Raw genomic sequence first — 6,937 nt, forward strand, 5'->3', positions numbered from 1 at the left:
CGTTTCGACCCCAATATATTCATTTACCCATGAGATCTCTTGGGGAAAAATATCGAACGAGTTGAACACGAGGGTAATACATTTCGGAGAAATTAGTGAAATCTCCAATTCACCAAAGGGGTACCCCTTTCAGAAATCTTCGATTTCTCTAATATGGATTCGAGCAATGATTTGATAGTGAATCCTAAATAATATGCGAGGGTCATGGGCACAAAATTTGTAGGCCTATGTCTTAGGGTTCTATGTATAAAGTTTCGTACGAATCCGAGGTGTGTTGAGGGTTAAAACAGTCAAAATACTGAGAGATGTACGAATATAAGGAAAAAACTTGCGAAAATTGCCATCAAAAAGGGGAATTTTTTAAAAATGTTGACTTAAGTCTCCGTTTCGACTCCAATATATTCATTTACCCATGAGATCTCTTGGGGAAAAATATCGAACGAGTTGAACACGAGGGTCATACATTTCGGAGAAATTAGGGAAATCTCCAATTCACCAAAGGGGTACCCCTTTCAGAAATCTTCGATTTCTCTAATATGGATCCGTGGAATGTTTTGTTAGTGAATACTAAAGAATATGCGAGAGTCATGGGCACAAAAGTTCTTGCCCTATGTCTTAGGATTTGATGTATAAAGTTTCGTAGGAATCCGAGGTGTGTTGACGGTGAAACAGTCAAAATACTGAGAGATGTACGAATATAAGGAAAAAACTTGCGAAAATTGCCATCAAAAAGGGGAATTTTTTTAGAAATGTTGACTTAAGTCTCGGTTTCGACCCCAATATATTCATTTACCCATGAGATCTCTTGGGGAAAAATGTCGAACGAGTTGAACACGAGGGTAATACATTTCGGAGAAATTAGTGAAATCTCCAATTCACCAAAGGGGTACCCCTTTCAGAAATCTTCGATTTCTCTAATATGGATTCGAGCAATGATTTGATAGTGAATCCTAAATAATATGCGAGGGTCATGGGCACAAAATTTGTAGGCCTATGTCTTAGGGTTCTATGTATAAAGTTTCGTACGAATCCGAGGTGTGTTGAGGGTTAAAACAGTCAAAATACTGAGAGATGTACGAATATAAGGAAAAAACTTGCGAAAATTGCCATCAAAAAGGGGAATTTTTTTAGAAATGTTGACTTAAGTCTCCGTTTCGACTCCAATATATTCATTTACCCATGAGATCTCTTGGGGAAAAATATCGAACGAGTTGAACACGAGGGTCATACATTTCGGAGAAATTAGGGAAATCTCCAATTCACCAAAGGGGTACCCCTTTCAGAAATCTTCGATTTCTCTAATATGGATCCGTGGAATGTTTTGTTAGTGAATACTAAAGAATATGCGAGAGTCATGGGCACAAAAGTTCTTGCCCTATGTCTTAGGATTTGATGTATAAAGTTTCGTAGGAATCCGAGGTGTGTTGACGGTGAAACAGTCAAAATACTGAGAGATGTACGAATATAAGGAAAAAACTTGCGAAAATTGCCATCAAAAAGGGGAATTTTTTTAGAAATGTTGACTTAAGTCTCGGTTTCGACCCCAATATATTCATTTACCCATGAGATCTCTTGGGGAAAAATGTCGAACGAGTTGAACACGAGGGTAATACATTTCGGAGAAATTAGTGAAATCTCCAATTCACCAAAGGGGTACCCCTTTCAGAAATCTTCGATTTCTCTAATATGGATTCGAGCAATGATTTGATAGTGAATCCTAAATAATATGCGAGGGTCATGGGCACAAAATTTGTAGGCCTATGTCTTAGGGTTCTATGTATAAAGTTTCGTACGAATCCGAGGTGTGTTGAGGGTTAAAACAGTCAAAATACTGAGAGATGTACGAATATAAGGAAAAAACTTGCGAAAATTGCCATCAAAAAGGGGAATTTTTTTAGAAATGTTGACTTAAGTCTCCGTTTCGACTCCAATATATTCATTTACCCATGAGATCTCTTGGGGAAAAATATCGAACGAGTTGAACACGAGGGTCATACATTTCGGAGAAATTAGGGAAATCTCCAATTCACCAAAGGGGTACCCCTTTCAGAAATCTTCGATTTCTCTAATATGGATCCGTGGAATGTTTTGTTAGTGAATACTAAAGAATATGCGAGAGTCATGGGCACAAAAGTTCTTGCCCTATGTCTTAGGATTTGATGTATAAAGTTTCGTAGGAATCCGAGGTGTGTTGACGGTGAAACAGTCAAAATACTGAGAGATGTACGAATATAAGGAAAAAACTTGCGAAAATTGCCATCAAAAAGGGGAATTTTTTTAGAAATGTTGACTTAAGTCTCGGTTTCGACCCCAATATATTCATTTACCCATGAGATCTCTTGGGGAAAAATGTCGAACGAGTTGAACACGAGGGTAATACATTTCGGAGAAATTAGTGAAATCTCCAATTCACCAAAGGGGTACCCCTTTCAGAAATCTTCGATTTCTCTAATATGGATTCGAGCAATGATTTGATAGTGAATCCTAAATAATATGCGAGGGTCATGGGCACAAAATTTGTAGGCCTATGTCTTAGGGTTCTATGTATATAGTTTCGTACGAATCCGAGGTGTGTTGAGGGTTAAAACAGTCAAAATACTGAGAGATGTACGAATATAAGGAAAAAACTTGCGAAAATTGCCATCAAAAAGGGGAATTTTTTTAGAAATGTTGACTTAAGTCTCCGTTTCGACTCCAATATATTCATTTACCCATGAGATCTCTTGGGGAAAAATATCGAACGAGTTGAACACGAGGGTCATACATTTCGGAGAAATTAGGGAAATCTCCAATTCACCAAAGGGGTACCCCTTTCAGAAATCTTCGATTTCTCTAATATGGATCCGTGGAATGTTTTGTTAGTGAATACTAAAGAATATGCGAGAGTCATGGGCACAAAAGTTCTTGCCCTATGTCTTAGGATTTGATGTATAAAGTTTCGTAGGAATCCGAGGTGTGTTGACGGTGAAACAGTCAAAATACTGAGAGATGTACGAATATAAGGAAAAAACTTGCGAAAATTGCCATCAAAAAGGGGAATTTTTTTAGAAATGTTGACTTAAGTCTCCGTTTCGACCCCAATATATTCATTTACCCATGAGATCTCTTGGGGAAAAATATCGAACGAGTTGAACACGAGGGTAATACATTTCGGAGAAATTAGTGAAATCTCCAATTCACCAAAGGGGTACCCCTTTCAGAAATCTTCGATTTCTCTAATATGGATTCGAGCAATGATTTGATAGTGAATCCTAAATAATATGCGAGGGTCATGGGCACAAAATTTGTAGGCTTATGTCTTAGGGTTCTATGTATAAAGTTTCGTACGAATCCGAGGTGTGTTGAGGGTTAAAACAGTCAAAATACTGAGAGATGTACGAATATAAGGAAAAAACTTGCGAAAATTGCCATCAAAAAGGGGAATTTTTTTAGAAATGTTGACTTAAGTCTCCGTTTCGACTCCAATATATTCATTTACCCATGAGATCTCTTGGGGAAATATATCGAACGAGTTGAACACGAGGGTCATACATTTCGGAGAAATTAGGGAAATCTCCAATTCACCAAAGGGGTACCCCTTTCAGAAATCTTCGATTTCTCTAATATGGATCCGTGGAATGTTTTGTTAGTGAATACTAAAGAATATGCGAGAGTCATGGGCACAAAAGTTCTTGCCCTATGTCTTAGGATTTGATGTATAAAGTTTCGTAGGAATCCGAGGTGTGTTGACGGTGAAACAGTCAAAATACTGAGAGATGTACGAATATAAGGAAAAAACTTGCGAAAATTGCCATCAAAAAGGGGAATTTTTTTAGAAATGTTGACTTAAGTCTCCGTTTCGACCCCAATATATTCATTTACCCATGAGATCTCTTGGGGAAAAATATCGAACGAGTTGAACACGAGGGTAATACATTTCGGAGAAATTAGTGAAATCTCCAATTCACCAAAGGGGTACCCCTTTCAGAAATCTTCGATTTCTCTAATATGGATTCGAGCAATGATTTGATAGTGAATCCTAAATAATATGCGAGGGTCATGGGCACAAAATTTGTAGGCCTATGTCTTAGGGTTCTATGTATAAAGTTTCGTACGAATCCGAGGTGTGTTGAGGGTTAAAACAGTCAAAATACTGAGAGATGTACGAATATAAGGAAAAAACTTGCGAAAATTGCCATCAAAAAGGGGAATTTTTTAAAAATGTTGACTTAAGTCTCCGTTTCGACTCCAATATATTCATTTACCCATGAGATCTCTTGGGGAAAAATATCGAACGAGTTGAACACGAGGGTCATACATTTCGGAGAAATTAGGGAAATCTCCAATTCACCAAAGGGGTACCCCTTTCAGAAATCTTCGATTTCTCTAATATGGATCCGTGGAATGTTTTGTTAGTGAATACTAAAGAATATGCGAGAGCCATGGGCACAAAAGTTCTTGCCCTATGTCTTAGGATTTGATGTATAAAGTTTCGTAGGAATCCGAGGTGTGTTGACGGTGAAACAGTCAAAATACTGAGAGATGTACGAATATAAGGAAAAAACTTGCGAAAATTGCCATCAAAAAGGGGAATTTTTTTAGAAATGTTGACTTAAGTCTCCGTTTCGACCCCAATATATTCATTTACCCATGAGATCTCTTGGGGAAAAATATCGAACGAGTTGAACACGAGGGTAATACATTTCGGAGAAATTAGTGAAATCTCCAATTCACCAAAGGGGTACCCCTTTCAGAAATCTTCGATTTCTCTAATATGGATTCGAGCAATGATTTGATAGTGAATCCTAAATAATATGCGAGGGTCATGGGCACAAAATTTGTAGGCCTATATCTTAGGGTTCTATGTATAAAGTTTCGTACGAATCCGAGGTGTGTTGAGGGTTAAAACAGTCAAAATACTGAGAGATGTACGAATATAAGGAAAAAACTTGCGAAAATTGCCATAAAAAAGGGGAATTTTTTTAGAAATGTTGACTTAAGTCTCCGTTTCGACTCCAATATATTCATTTACCCATCAGATCTCTTGGGGAAAAATATCGAACGAGTTGAACACGAGGGTCATACATTTCGGAGAAATTAGGGAAATCTCCAATTCACCAAAGGGGTACCCCTTTCAGAAATCTTCGATTTCTCTAATATGGATCCGTGGAATGTTTTGTTAGTGAATACTAAAGAATATGCGAGAGCCATGGGCACAAAAGTTCTTGCCCTATGTCTTAGGATTTGATGTATAAAGTTTCGTAGGAATCCGAGGTGTGTTGACGGTGAAACAGTCAAAATACTGAGAGATGTACGAATATAAGGAAAAAACTTGCGAAAATTGCCATAAAAAAGGGGAATTTTTTTAGAAATGTTGACTTAAGTCTCCGTTTCGACTCCAATATATTCATTTACCCATCAGATCTCTTGGGGAAAAATATCGAACGAGTTGAACACGAGGGTCATACATTTCGGAGAAATTAGGGAAATCTCCAATTCACCAAAGGGGTACCCCTTTCAGAAATCTTCGATTTCTCTAATATGGATCCGTGGAATGTTTTGTTAGTGAATACTAAAGAATATGCGAGAGCCATGGGCACAAAAGTTCTTGCCCTATGTCTTAGGATTTGATGTATAAAGTTTCGTAGGAATCCGAGGTGTGTTGACGGTGAAACAGTCAAAATACTGAGAGATGTACGAATATAAGGAAAAAACTTGCGAAAATTGCCATCAAAAAGGGGAATTTTTTTAGAAATGTTGACTTAAGTCTCCGTTTCGACCCCAATATATTCATTTACCCATGAGATCTCTTGGGGAAAAATATCGAACGAGTTGAACACGAGGGTAATACATTTCGGAGAAATTAGTGAAATCTCCAATTCACCAAAGGGGTACCCCTTTCAGAAATCTTCGATTTCTCTAATATGGATTCGAGCAATGATTTGATAGTGAATCCTAAATAATATGCGAGGGTCATGGGCACAAAATTTGTAGGCCTATGTCTTAGGGTTCTATGTATAAAGTTTCGTACGAATCCGAGGTGTGTTGAGGGTTAAAACAGTCAAAATACTGAGAGATGTACGAATATAAGGAAAAAACTTGCGAAAATTGCCATAAAAAAGGGGAATTTTTTTAGAAATGTTGACTTAAGTCTCCGTTTCGACTCCAATATATTCATTTACCCATCAGATCTCTTGGGGAAAAATATCGAACGAGTTGAACACGAGGGTCATACATTTCAGAGAAATTAGGGAAATCTCCAATTCACCAAAGGGGTACCCCTTTCAGAAATCTTCGATTTCTCTAATATGGATCCGTGGAATGTTTTGTTAGTGAATACTAAAGAATATGCGAGAGTCATGGGCACAAAAGTTCTTGCCCTATGTCTTAGGATTTGATGTATAAAGTTTCGTAGGAATCCGAGGTGTGTTGACGGTGAAACAGTCAAAATACTGAGAGATGTACGAATATAAGGAAAAAACTTGCGAAAATTGCCATAAAAAAGGGGAATTTTTTTAGAAATGTTGACTTAAGTCTCCGTTTCGACTCCAATATATTCATTTACCCATCAGATCTCTTGGGGAAAAATATCGAACGAGTTGAACACGAGGGTCATACATTTCAGAGAAATTAGGGAAATCTCCAATTCACCAAAGGGGTACCCCTTTCAGAAATCTTCGATTTCTCTAATATGGATCCGTGGAATGTTTTGTTAGTGAATACTAAAGAATATGCGAGAGCCATGGGCACAAAAGTTCTTGCCCTATGTCTTAGGATTTGATGTATAAAGTTTCGTAGGAATCCGAGGTGTGTTGACGGTGAAACAGTCAAAATACTGAGAGATGTACGAATATAAGGAAAAAACTTGCGAAAATTGCCATCAAAAAGGGGAATTTTTTTAGAAATGTTGACTTAAGTCTCCGTTTCGACCCCAATATATTCATTTACCCATGAGATC

This window comes from Humulus lupulus, chromosome 3 (genome assembly GCF_963169125.1).
Source record: "Humulus lupulus chromosome 3, drHumLupu1.1, whole genome shotgun sequence".
Taxonomy (NCBI): domain Eukaryota; kingdom Viridiplantae; phylum Streptophyta; class Magnoliopsida; order Rosales; family Cannabaceae; genus Humulus; species Humulus lupulus.